This window comes from Centruroides vittatus, unplaced genomic scaffold (assembly GCF_030686945.1).
Source record: "Centruroides vittatus isolate TY-2023 unplaced genomic scaffold, ASM3068694v2 contig_595, whole genome shotgun sequence".
NCBI classification, from domain to species: Eukaryota; Metazoa; Arthropoda; class Arachnida; order Scorpiones; family Buthidae; genus Centruroides; species Centruroides vittatus.
Window position 1 is genome coordinate 906265 of NW_027122359.1, and position 14859 is coordinate 921123.

At 28.4% G+C, this 14859-nt stretch overlaps 1 protein-coding gene and 1 non-coding gene across 2 annotated transcripts in view; one reads left to right on the top strand and one right to left on the bottom strand.

Annotated features, from left to right (window-relative positions):
- The window catches only part of LOC136979195 (semaphorin-1A-like), a 264778-nt gene that overhangs the window by 116476 nt on the left and 133443 nt on the right, over positions 1-14859 (top strand). The window lies entirely within an intron of this gene.
- Positions 1488-1571, bottom strand: TRNAL-UAA (transfer RNA leucine (anticodon UAA)). Its single transcript has one exon. It is a non-coding gene; the product is annotated as a tRNA-Leu (tRNA).

Here is a 14859-nt window from a genome sequence, read left to right on the forward strand (position 1 = left end):
GACGATCTCTATCTCTATCTATGACCGAAAATTCTGGACACAGTGATTCAGGAAATCTAAATTTATGATTCTTATCACCGTCTCGTTAGGAAGAACCATCTCGATACAATGTTTTGTATGAATATCGTGTTACTCCGAACATCTTTTCTTGACGTGTTAGAAGCAACGGAAGCATGTAATAAGCATAGCATGAAAAATCAGTGTGTCAAATTCTGATGATTATTTTCAAATTAATGTGGTAGTTAGGCATGCAAGCGTTTTACTTGCAGATGAGCAAGTTCTAGTATAAGATCCTTCAAAAAATGAATTTCGTCAAACTTTTGATAAAATTCGTGTTTTATAAACATAAATCTCGCCGTATTTTTTAACCTTATCGATTTTTAATTTTTATATACACATATATATATATATATATATATTTGGTAATCGAATCCATCTTTTAGTATACTTAAGTAGGGAATTTGGTAAAGTTTTACAATTTTTATAACCGTATAAATAGAACACAGCATCGTATGTAAGTTTTATGTTCATGAATACCATGATGGATGATGTTTCATGAATACAATTCATGAAACAATATCCATCATGATATTTTCCTCCATAGAAGGGGGAGGGGAAACAATAAATAGAAGCAAAATATCCACTTTTTGAGTTATATTGAAATGTCTGTCTTTAACATTTCATGCATTTTTATTTTTATTTTTTTAACCTGCATCGAGTTGTTAAACTGGGTAACTGGAGTTTGGGAATTGTTAAATGTAGCTTATAAAATTAAGTTGAAGGTTTCTTGGCAATTTTACAGACACTCAACACCGTGTCCTTGATTTTGTTCTTTCATATTTGACGTGTTTCCTTTTGTCTTCTCGTGACGACTGTGTATTATTTTCTGCTTAATTTACGGTAAAAATATTTCTAATTATAACAATTTGTATATTTATTAAGCTAATGTATATAATCGGAGTTATTTATGTTTCAGAATTCCGCGTGTGTAAAATATGCTGTAATATTGCGTACTAAAACAAAACGGTGCTACATAATTCTGCATTCTGGAATTAACTTTCAAATACCGGAAGTAATTCACTCCGAAAAAAAAGCCAGTAATTTTATAAGGGCAAATAGTGGGCCGGCATGTTAGGTCGAGAAACTGTTCGGGATGAGTCACTGGCGCGCGCCATTTAACCTCCCCCTTCATTTACGAACATCTCTTTATGATGGATGAAAGTTGTTTATATGACACCATCGACACCGGGTTAAAGGTCAAAAGTCATTCCAGCGGAAGCTTAGAAGTTGAACCTCACTCTTACGGGTCAGAGTAGGAATTCTCAGACGAGATCGAGAGAGGAAAAAATAAGATAGAAGAACGGAATTTCGAATTTTTTTTTTTTTTGTGTGTGTTAATGGTGTATTAAAATAAAAATAAAATTCTCGAATCTTACGTTATTAAAAAGAGATTTTTAAAATAAAAAAAAGAAAAAAATTTTACTTCGTGTCAGAAGTGGGGTTCGAACCCACGCCCTCCATTGAGGACCAGATCTTAAGTCTGGCGCCTTAGACCACTCGGCCATTCTGACTTGCTAAAAAACTTCTTAAATAAGCTTATTATACCACTTCCCTTTAATTATTCATTAATTTAATTAAAATTTTTGTGAAAATTAAAGTATGATAAATAAAGTAGAGAGAGAGAGAGAGTTACAACGTTGATAACAAGTATTGAATATTAAATCAAACCTTTCTATTTAAAAAACTATGTGCTATGAAAATATAGGCCTATATACTAGACCCAGGCCTTATCAAAAGAACAAGAAGTAAGGCCCCCTTATATTTAAGGGGTCTTAAAAACATTTATTATATTACAATACATTCTATTATATTGTAGTTTTGAATATACTGGGAGATCTCAAAAGGTAAGTTGCCCCAAGCTTCCTTTGAAATCTGATAGGGGAGGGAGACCAGTAAGGCCCCCAAACACAGAAGGGCATTAAAATGTAGTCTTTTATATAAAATTATTTTTTAAAATATGTTAAAATAATATAATATATTTTAATAAATGGTTTAAATTGATTTTATTTATATATTTTTGTGGTTTATGACAGGGGTTGGCCTCACATTTCAGATTGGCTCGTGCTCTCATTTCGTCTCTTTCGTGCTTTCTATATGCAATAAAAATATTTTTTATTATAAAAAATATACGAAATGATTTTTTTCTGTATTAATAAATACACATTAAATAATAATAATAATAATAATTAATTTTTAATTGTCGACACTAAAATCGAAAGTTTAATTATAATTATTACAAAAGAAAAAGGATTTTTGTTTACTTTAAAAGATTTTAAAATCATATAAATATACATTTTAAATATCAATCAATAAATAAAATATATGTTAATGTTTAGCTTTACTTTTTTATATATAAAATAAAATAAATATGTAAATTGCCTAGAATGAAAATGATTTTATTAATGTATGATAATGCTTAATGGTTTAGAATTAAAGTTATATTTAGAAAGTACAAGTAAATTTTGTTTTAAGGGGAGAAAAGGTTATATTTTTTATTAAAAAAATAGTAAAATTGAAGCTGTCAGAAAATGCAAATCTCAGCAGCTCTCGAGATTTAGAGAAATCCGTCATTATTGACCTCTATTCATTTCCATACTCAAAATATAGGAAGAAAAAAGTAGAAAAAGGAGTCTTCCCCTATATTTTCCATCCCCTTCTGACTTTTAATTTTTTTACTTTCTTCTTATATTTAAAATATTAAAACATTTCGAAAATATTCGATACACGAGTCGCAATACTTAATTTCGTATAAATACGTAATTATCCTTTACCAAAAAGCGATCAAAGGTTAGAAAGAAATAATCTAATCTTATCATTTTTTATCAATAAAAGTAAAGTACGATTCTTATCACTCAATAAATTTGGTATTTTCTTTTAGATAAACCTAGTTAAACCCCAATACGAAATTGGTGCTTTAAATCAGGATTTTATTTAAGTTTTTAAAGTGTCTACAAGAATTATTTTCGAAATTATAAAGAAGATATAGATGATAGGGATTTTGTAGGGAGATTAAGAGCATCAAAGAGCGACCGACATCCAAATCTCTCGACGTCAATTCAACCGTCTGCGTGTCTGTCATGCGACGTTATACATAGGCGTATTGAAAGCATTTTTTGGGATTCGTTTTATATATTTTTATGCTAAATTGGTACGGAATAAAAAATAAAATTGTAAAATTTTTATTACTTTTTTTATTTATTTATTGTATAATCTTGGAGAAGGATATAAAACTCGTGCTGTTGATTGTCTCAATGAACAGTAGTGCTCTTACTCACTTGGTCTACTAACAAGTCATTATTTTTGAGGTCAGATTCAACCAGTTTCCTTTTTTTTTTGTCTACCCTTCGGGAGCCTCTTATGACCTCTACTGTTCTGGTGATTCGAGACACCTCCTTTTCCGAAAGAATATAATAATCACCGGTTTTTTATCATAGAATTAAGACGTCATTTTCTATTAGAGAAATTAAGAACTCTGTAATATTTTTACGTTGTTAAAACTCTTGTTATTGGTTTAAAAAAGTTAAAAATCGATTACGTAATTATAAATAAATTAGTTTAAAAAAATATTCATATTAATTATCTAAGCTGATTATATATAACTTAACTATTGTAATTAACTAAATTAATTAATTAATGCAAAATTTATTACTTAATTTTATTTGTCTCTTATGTAAAATAATATATATTTATATATAATTATAATTATATAACGTACAGTACAGTGCATAAAGTGTTAATCACGTGTAGCTTTTCAACTGGAAATTAAATATTTTGAACGGGGGAAAGGAGAGGAAAAAAAAGGGAGAAAAATCTGTAATTTGAAAATGCTGATTTAAAAAAGAAAGAAAGGAGAAAGAGGAGGAGAAGGAGGAAAAAAGAACATCGTCCATTTCCACTTAGAAGTCTTGTCATGATATGAAGTGGAGTGCAGATTGTCATCTTCAGTTGTTCTGTCGACTTCTTGTCCTTTCGTTTGGTGTTTTGTGACCGTCTTTCGATTGGAAGCTTTTCTTATCCGGTTGTCTCTCGCGAGACATATCGCTTGGCAACCGATGTGAACTTTTGTTAATAGATTGTCAGTATGAATTGTTTCCTTTCCAGCAAATATTACACCCGTATATATGACAAAAGACGAAGCTAATTCTGTTCGGATGTCTGGTCATTAAATACAAAACTATCATTTGTTTATATGCGATGAACGGGAGTAACCTTCGGGGCTATTTGCCAACGTAACAAATTTCCCCGATAATAGAAAAGTGAACGGAATTGGCTGCATTCAAATATAGTAAACATTAATTAACGTTTTAAATGTAACCATAGAAAATTTTAAAGCCGAGTTAATTCCATTAATGTTTAAAATATAATAATAAATTCCATCAGGTGGCAAAATAGATTCTTCTTTTATTTTTTTAATATTTATCAACACGAGAACTAACAGAATTATACATAAGATAAAAATAATAATAATAATCAAATAAACAGAATAAAAATCGGTAAAGCTAACTTGTAACTGCGAGAACGATAAACTCAACAGGGATTCGGAAAATCGATCATGATAATAATCATAACAAACACATAAGTAGAGATAATTCCATCAATTTAAAAAAAAGAAAAAAAAAGCTTTAACCATCATTCTTTTGAGCAGCACATTAAGATTTTTTCTCCGATATTAGAACTACTAGTCATTCAATCAAGGAAAAAAAAATAATAAAAAAAGAGAGAGAGAGAGAGAAAGAGAGAGAGAGAGAGAAAAGGAAATGGAAAATCTCGGACTAAACTTGTCTATTGATTTCCTCTTCTCGTTCCTAACTTAACTTCCCTATGCGATTAGTAAGCAACGCCCAAAGAAAGAAAATATTCTTTTCCAAAGCCTGGTGCATTCATAATCCAGAAATCCGAAAGGAAACAGGTTTCCTTTCCTTCCCCCTATCGCTTGGAAAAGGCTTAACATCATAAATATTAATGCTATCCTACTACGCCATTCCGTTTTTCCTGTTTGTTTTCTGTCTGTTTTCTTTTTATTTTATTTTTTTCGGTTTTTTTCCCTTATTTTCCAGCTTTCCGCTTTTCGTTTTCGGTTAGATATGTCTGATGGAATTTGGAATTCTTATGTATACACTATATATATATATATATAATATTATTTTTTAACCTACAAGAAAATTGTTTTCATTTTCGTCTGATTAGAGCACTGTTATCAGATAAGTAGAAAAGATTTTCTTTTTAATTAAAAAGAAAAGAGGATAATCATTGGATCTAATTCCCATCTGTACAATTATTTTTAATCTTCAACTTAATATATAGAATATTTCCAATGGTTTATGTAATGAAATTGGGGGGGGGGTAGATTAGTAAATAAATATAAAATGAATTAATAAATTTAATAAAAAAAAATAAAAAAAATGAATTTAAAAGTTTATATCCAATTTTTGGACTTTATATATTTATGATATTTATATAAATAATAATAATAATAATGAGTTTGATATATTTCTAGATACATTCTTAATCCTTCAAGATAAATTTGAAAAAATAAATATAGCGATTAATTCATTTAATATTTAATAAATTCTTTTAAAAAATAATACTAATATAAATAAATAAAATGTCAAATTTAAAAGTTTTTCGATAATAAAGAAAAAAAATCGAATTTGATTTATTTTTTCCGAAGTTTTTAAAATTAATTTAAATAGATAAATTCTATTATTTTTTCAACTAACTTTCATTTGTAAAAAATATATATATATGAAGAACAAATCTTAAATATTGATTTTAATAAATTTCACTTTTTTATTTGTGTTTTTCTTAAAATTATTTAAATGTTATGAATTCTTTGTAAATAAATATAATTTTAAAGTTAATGTTTAATTAAAGAAAATCTGTAGATATGAAAGAAGTTAGGCGTGATGTTTTAGTGTCAAATGAAGTAAGTAAAAAAAAAACAGAAAAAAAAATTGGAAAAATGATGAAATTAAATAAAAGATAAGTCTATAGTAAACATGATTTCTAAATTAATAATGTTTATATTCCTGTTGTCTTCATTTAAAAACTGTAAGATGACGTTAAATTATCTCAGACAAGATTTCCTGCCACCACTAGGTTTTAAGTCTGTAATAATCCATGCAGAAACATGTCGATCCAAGAGTTTTTTGCAAAAACAATCGGAGAAGCCCCAGGGCTCAACGGTGTCTTGGTCTACATGTCCTTGAAGAGGGTGTCCACTTCATATTCTTCGCCAAAGGCAGACTTTGGTGGTGGTTGACGAATGGGTGGAGCATTGCAATCCTCCTCATTATCTAATTTTTTTATTCCTGGTAATGATCCTATCTTCTGTATATTCAGCTTTACTTTATCATTGAGTGACTTTAAGAGACTCTTATATTTGAAAAGAAATTTTTACCAAGTTTTACTCTTTTCAAGTAGGCTTACTTACATCATGTGAATATTCCACATAAGTAAGATGAATGACTTTTATGTGAAATTTTATTCTTCGATTTATGAAAGTGTTTACAGATTGATTACAGAAGAAAGTTGTAGCAGATGAAGTCTATAAATTATATTTTTGAAGGTTTTTTTTTAACTTATCAAACTTCGATGGTAATAATTATAATGGTTTCTGTCGTCGAAAATCGTTCGTATCTTCGAAAATTTTATATTATTTACATTATATTTTAACCGTTTAATTCTAAAAATAACATAAAATAATTCTTCTGTACATTATTTTTACGTGTTTTATAATAAATCTCATGAAAGCTTTCGATAAGAATCTCTATTTTCTTGCATTTACTATCATCGTCATCGTCATCATTTTATTATTTTTAGGAATTCCACTTGAACATTTGCTGTGTCTAATTAACGTTAACTTCTCTGTTTATAATTACTTTTAATATGAACATATTGATTCCTCGAGGAATGAGTATATAATATATTCAATATTACATTGAACATATACTTATCCCTCAGGGGGTAGTTGTTTGTGAGATGAATTTTGACATTGTGTTAATTTAGCAGGCTTCAACACTTACCATCAATAAAGAATTCGTTTCCTTCCTCTTCAATATTAGCTTTCTGGTTGATATCTTATGATATCTTCTTTACAGACTTTTCTTAGACGTTAGATTTATGTCTTATGCAATACGATTATGATTAAGAACTTTTATGGTGAATTTTCTTACCTTTAAAAGAATTCGTTAGAAATTAAAGAAATTATCTTTAAATTTTTCAATTCGACATGGGAAAAATCTTCAATTTAACATTCTGACAAATTACGGACTTTCGAGATTACAAAAGAGGAAATTCTGTTGGGCCACACAACCCCACCACACTGTGATTTACTAAAGATAAACCAGACTATCGTTACATTCACCAATTCTTAAAGATTATTTTCGTCCCTTAAGACCTATTCTTCAACTAAGTGACATGAAACTGCCGAGGCAAATATCCCAGAATCGCAGTACCATCATCGTAACCATGTGATAAATCTGCTGTTAACCTCTGAGAATACTCCACAGAGCATCAGAGACGGGGACTTGTCAGTATTGAAAATAGGGAATACGCTGCATTTACTATAGATTGTGTCATTAAAATATATTACAGTTTCAAGCTAGAGAATATCAGGAGAAATTCATGATTTGTATAATCGAAACAATCTCTAACTATATTTTATTACAATAGTTGATTAAAAATGTCTTTAAACTTCGATTTATTCTTCTATTTTTATTGAGTTAAAGCAATTTTTGCGATCTTATTCTATATATAACATATTCATCATCTGTCTTTTCTACTTCACAGACTAACGTTTTCTTCGATCACTTTCTTCTTCCTTTCATGCAGCTATTTCAATATAAGTTATACAACAATCTGCCATTCTTCTTTCAATAGTACAGAGCAAGTGTGCCTTTTCTAAAGAATATAAGTCAATATGTCATTCGGGAAACAGCAACTTCTTGAGAAAATCTGGAAATTTCACACATTCTTAACATTATAAAAAGTACATTAACGCCGTCCAAATACTCCAAATTCCTAAATTAAAATGCCCACAATTAATATTATTACTAAAAATTAATGTTTCTATAAAATCTTACCAAACGTTTCTCTATTAAAAAAAAAAAATACTAAATTATTTTTAAATAAATAATTCAAACAATTAAATTTTAACTACAATACAACATATTAACGATATTTTATTTTGAATTATTTAATATATAACCCATTTTCAGCCTTGAAATGTGTATATATGTATATATATATACATATATAACAATTTAAATTCTTGTTACTATAAATAGAAAATCGTTGAAACCGCATTTCTGGAGAAACGTAAGAGAAGTGAGAACAAAACTGACATAGAGAGAAATGACCAGTCTCAACTTCCAACAATTGTATCCGATGAGAGAGATTATCTTCTTTAAATGGAACACACATATCTTCCGAAATGGAATCGAACTTTACTATTAAAGTCTTTCAATAGATGGCGCTGTTTAAAATGTATTTTTCCAATCTCTAACCAGAAGCTAGAGAAAGTAAACACTAATTTTTTTTTTTTTTTTCTATTTTCCTTCATCTTCTTCTTCTTCCTCTTTGCATTTTTGAACGAGCAAACCGTCATAAATCTTCATTTTCCATTGCTGTAAACGCAATTACCTCTTTTAACTTTTCCATAAATCTGTTGAAACGAAGACACGCGTAAAAAAAATAATTTAGTTTTATCATACTTAATTAACTTATCAAAACTGAATTAAACTCTATCAGAGCTTTTACCGTTCTGCAGCATTCTTGCAATTCTGAAGCGATTATCTCTTATACTTTCCCCATATCATATTCATAAATGTCAGATAGCATTCGAGCTGTAACGATATCTTCACGCGCTAAACAAACACACAGCATATAAATTTTCTATACGCCTCAGTAAAATTTAACATAAATATAATTAACAAATGATTAATTGTCCATTATATATAGGCCTATATATGTAGAAAATATAAAACTTTCAGGACGTCAAACCCATCATTTGTTACAAAAATCCATTAAATATTTTTTTTAAATATTAATAATAATATCATGATATTATTATTTAAAAAAAAAAAAAATACATGAATAATGTGAATATATAATTAATGTTGTAGCCTACATCAGTATCAGGTTCTGAAGGGCAAGCCTTCATTATCAACGTGACCTTCGCCTGAATGAAGCTGAATAAACATTTTCCAATTTGAGCATTCTGTAATAATTAACTTCAATCTTGTAATAATGTTAATGATGATGACCTTAATCTATAAATCTGCTGAAGAGTGAGAAAGAGAAGGGGAAAAAAAGAAGCGAATCTAATTCGTGGATGTCTAAATAAATGAGTTATCGTAGTAAACTCTACGAGTAATTCTTATCTAATTGTTAAATATAACGCCCCGATGATATATATGGGCCCTCTTATCATTAACTACGCATGTGTATTTTGCCTTTCAACCAGAAGCGAATTAATGATGCTTGTCATTAATTATAAAGCTTAGAGCTGTACAGATCTAAATCCTAACTGAGCTAATCCTTGTAAGGTTATTTTCGAGTTTCGATACTTAGCTATCGCGGTTATCATTTAAAAATTAAAAGAAAAAATACAATGTCATATTTTTCTATGTAACATGATGCAAAGTTATTTCAAGATTTCATTCCTATATGACAAGTCCTTCGATAAAAATTAAATTAATTACACCAGGAAAAATAACAGTTTTTTTCTTTCTTTAAAGTGTAACCTGTTCATGAATGTCCCATTAATTTATTTAATATCATTTTAAACAATGTTCCATAGATTTTTGCTTTTTATTTTTTTTACAGCCTGTACCTAAATGTTTCTACGTGCAATTATAATATATATATATATATATATATTTATATATTATATATATATATTTTCAACGTCTACCTTGTACGAAATGTTTTTCGTCTTCCTATTATCGTACAGCACCGATAGCAATCTCGAAGGATTTATATAAAATTGGAAGTATTTCTGTAAGAATAAGTGTTTGCATCTTAAAGAATCTCACTTTAGTATAATATAAGCCTATGGGCTGAATATAGGCATTTCCTTTAACTTTGTATATTTGAATCCCGTAAATTTAACATGTTACAGAATTGATGTGTATTTGCAAATTCAAATTGATAAGAAGATAAATATTTGATTCTATCGCATCCAATTTCTACTCAATTTAGAAATGAAAAAGTGATGTAGATATATAGAGGTGAGATTCGTGAAAATATTATTTTAGAAAAACCTAAATAAAATCAATTGTGTGAAAAGAAACGAAAGGATATTCCCTGTAGAGTGAGCGGAAAGGGGGCAAAAATTCATTTTCAGAAAATATTCGCTTCTCTATCCAGCGAGAAAAAAAAAAAATGTAGAAAATTTGTCATTTTAGAAATTGATTGTGCGTGTAGTCACCAGTTAAATGATATCGAAATTTAAAATTGAAATTTACTTTTGTAATTTATTTTAAAAGTAAAAAATAAAATTAACATTAAATATTATTTAAAAAATTCACTAATAAAGAAAAGCAATATTAATAGTCAATCAATCAATCAATCAATGCTTTATTGTATGAACCTTAGTTCATTACAAGAGGTGTAACAGAAAGAAATATTAGTGATAAAGTCTATATTAAAAGAAATTTGCAAGGATGATGTAAATATTTTTAAATTTTACATTAAGAAAATTGATGATGATAGTGAAGATTTTCATAATAATAAAATTTATATATAAATGTTTTTCCTTTTTCTTCTTTTGGAGGGGAGTTTCGTGTAAAGGTTACAAATGCCAAAATTATACCTCGTAGATTTTTATCGTAATATATACAACACTAACAACTTACAGACCTTCTCAAGAAGTCACCTGACATTTATTTTCGAGACCAACATCTTATTATTAACAAAAGTTTATTTAAAATTATTCTAACTTCAACGTTTATTATATATATAAATTTGTTATTTAAATTTTATTATTATGAAAATCTTCATTGTCGTCAAAATATTTTACAACATCCTTATCATATTCTTGTAATTTTCAAATTTTTATTATTAAATATTATTAAAATTATAAATATAGGCCTATATATCGTAGTATAGAAGTACAGTAATATAATATATAGGCTATATAAATTGTTCTAAAAATAAATAAATAAATAAATAAATAAATTCTTGTAAGAAATATGGAATTTTTAAAGTAAGTTGATTTATAATGACACAAATAAATCTTTATTTAGATTTTTTTTCTAAATAATTAAAAATTTATATTCTTCAATTGAAAATTAAAAATTAAAAGTAAGAAACTTAAATTCGAAAAAAATAAAAATTTTAATCTATTTAATATTTAAAATTATAAAAATATGAACTATAACTTTGATATAATTTTAATAAAATATGCTTAAAATAATATTTTAAAAGGCTTTACCAACTGTCCTAATAATAAGTAAATTTAAACGAGGAAAACGTATGTTTTTATGAGTCTTTTATGGAGTTACGTATCTGATAAATTGATTTTTAAAGCAATTATTTTAATGAAATAATCGATTTTTTTTTAATGTTGTGCCTTATTCAAAATATGAAAATTGTATATTAATACGTTATTTATAGCCTTCTAGAAAGAATGGATAATATGGTCAATTAATTTTGACGTCATACAAAATTGCGTGATGCACATAATCGTCTACCTCACCACAATCGTTATAACGCTATATTAATTCTAATATTGTGTTACGAAGGGAGAAATAGTAAATTGAAACGAACATTGATATATATATATGCACATAATGTCGAATCAGGTGACATGCACATCAACCGAACTGACATATGCGATCCTTTTCTGCATTTCTGTTCCTCAACAATCAAATTTCGCCGAATTCGTGTAATGTAACCCTGACAACTTACAAACTATGATTCCCCCCCTTCGTTTTTCTCTTCTGATTTCGTGACTGGCCACCCAATGTTTGATGAGGCCCTACACTCAGCCAGTATTAATAAAGAGTCCTTGACCGGATTTCAGACGTATTTACGTCGATGACGAGGGGGTAGGACTACAACTTCTCTAAAACTGCACATTACCTTGCACGTGTTAATCCCCGGGCAATTTATAACTTTTTGTTTAACGTGTTTGTTTGATACCATTCGATACCTTTCAGTCATTTCAGTCAGTTTTACTGCAAGAATGTTATTTAAACCCTACGAGGAAGAGATTATCACGTCTACAGTACAGAAACAATCGACAGTGTATTGGTAGTAGGCGTTGCAGCAAAATACAGAGGCCTCAAAGAGCAATCTTTTGAAACAAAGTTCAAGGTTCTTAAGCTTTATATCGAGAAGATTATCACGATTCTAATCTTTACTGTTTCGATATAAGAAAAATTAAAATTTTATGAAAATTTATGAATCAATTTCGTTTTCGTTCTGAATAAATAATAACGTGACTAATTTTTATTTTTATTATATTTTTAATATATTTCTCACGATTTCTTGTCAGTTGTAATATTCAGCATAAAAATCATAAAACGTGATTTTGAGAGGAACATAAAAGAAAAAGTGAAAGTTGCCAAACTCGATTTGTTTAAAAATCGGCTAAGAACATTGACATCGAAATCCCTTTAGGTAGATTACAAAACTAAATTTTCATAAAGTTAATTATTTATATATATATTATCTAAACCTTAATTTATTCTTTTAACGCCCTTAAGATTTCAGATATTATTTTATTACTTAATAATTTAGAATTGTAAATAAATTCAAAAGGCTTTAAAATAAAAAAAAAAACGAAAAAATCGTGTTTATTCTAGACGGTTTTAAAAGAGCAAAAATAGCTTGAGACGTCTAACAATACTTTTTAATGGTTATTTCCCTTGTGATTCTTTAGAGAAATTTTATTTTTCTCGTTTTTATAACCGCGCTACATGTCAAAATTCGATTGATCTTGAAGATATTAATCTCTCAAACCCTCTATGGACCTCTATAAGATATAATCTGTTTTTAAGCATTGCGTAATCGCGCCTTTATTCCTTCTTGATTGAAAGATGAAAGTTTGTCGGTAGTAAGAGGCCATCGTCCTTTCTGTTGACTTGACATCTTTTTCTTAATGATTAGCTTACCTGTTCAGGTTGCCTTGACTACTTCGCAGGTGTCTCTTGCACCCTCTCAATCGACCAGAACCGGCTGTGCAGGTGCACATTTCCTTTAACTGAGATCATGTGGTAAAAGCAGTGCTGATTTCCTACTATATCATTTCCCCCCTGCTACTTTATACGTAATGTATAGTTAGCAATTATTGATAATTTTAAAATTTTTTTCTAACAATAGTAATTACAATAATAACTACGTAAGAAGTCATGAAAACCTTTATATCAAAATCTTAATTGTTTAAAATGTTGTATTATAAAAATTGGCTCAGAAATATGGAAAAAATTTTCCCATATCGAATAGTTAGGCATTAAAATATCTGGAGATAAAAATTTGCTCACTCCACGCCAATGCTAATAGTAGAAAATATGAAAGCGAAAAGTTGTTTTGGGTTTACCATTTCTATTGGTTCAATACTAAAGATCTTTAGAAACCAAAGAGAGCGGTCCTGCTCTTTGTCGTGTGTATTGAATTTCTGCTTGTACCTAACTCTGTTTATACAGCTGCAATTGACCAATTTTTATTTAAGGCACGTAGGACCCTCTAAACGTTGGTCCTTCTACTGCGGGGCAGTTTCTCCTATTTTCTTATGTTTGAACGAAAATTGTGCTTTAACTTCGTATACCTGTTTGAAAATATTTCATTTAAGCTGTTGTTTATTTCAGATAACAAACTACAGTCGCAATTGTCTTATAAATCGTTTTTTCATAGATTCGTTACAAACTTTGGAATAATAGTTTTTCTTTAATTTCTAAATAAATTTAAGCTGAAAAAATCTGTAGTTTTATCAGAGTTTATAAACGTAATCTTATAAAGAAGCTCTCTAAAGCGATATAGCGATATAACTCAATATTTTCAAAACTAAATTTAAAAATCGCTTAAAAATGCCACTTCGGGTTACAAAATTTCAAAATTCTAGAACGTAAATGTAAAAAGTGAGATGATCAGATTTGAGTGTGTCCTACTTAAGATTCACAACTCGAAAGTAGAAGTCATAAACAAGACCTCAAAAACACTAGACAGGCTCGAAACCTGAAAGAGCAAGACCGGATAGGTCCAGTTAAAAGACCTTAATGCACAGAACTACAGTTAAAAAAATAAATAAATAATAATAAAGAAAATCTTATAAAAGTGGCTAAACAAGATTTAGAAAACGAGTTAAATTGCAGCCGTTGGAAAATACTTATTAAACAAAAATAAATGGAAACATTTTACTACGAAAACAATAACTATACCCGTAAACCTTCAATGGGGATAATTCGATTTCGTTCGTCTTTTATTCCTTATACTGTTGAATAAAGATTAATGTGACTCTTGTTAATTGAAATTGCCATTGAGCGCTTTGCTTTCATATATTTGTAGGGGATAGAATGATAAAAGGGGTAGGAATAATGACACCATAAACATTTTTCTACTTCAAATGACTTTATTTCTTTCCATTTATTATGCAGATGTTACTTTTTCCCCGGTTACGTCATTAGAAGGTTACGCTTTTAACTTCTCCTTATGCCAGACGAATTTTTGGATATTCAAATATTGTAAACGTACATTAACCTGAGTCTGGATTTCTTCATACTTTACCAAATTAATTTTTAAATCCCAGACAAAAGCATTCATTTATTTCTTCGTATTTTCTTCTTTCTAAAAATC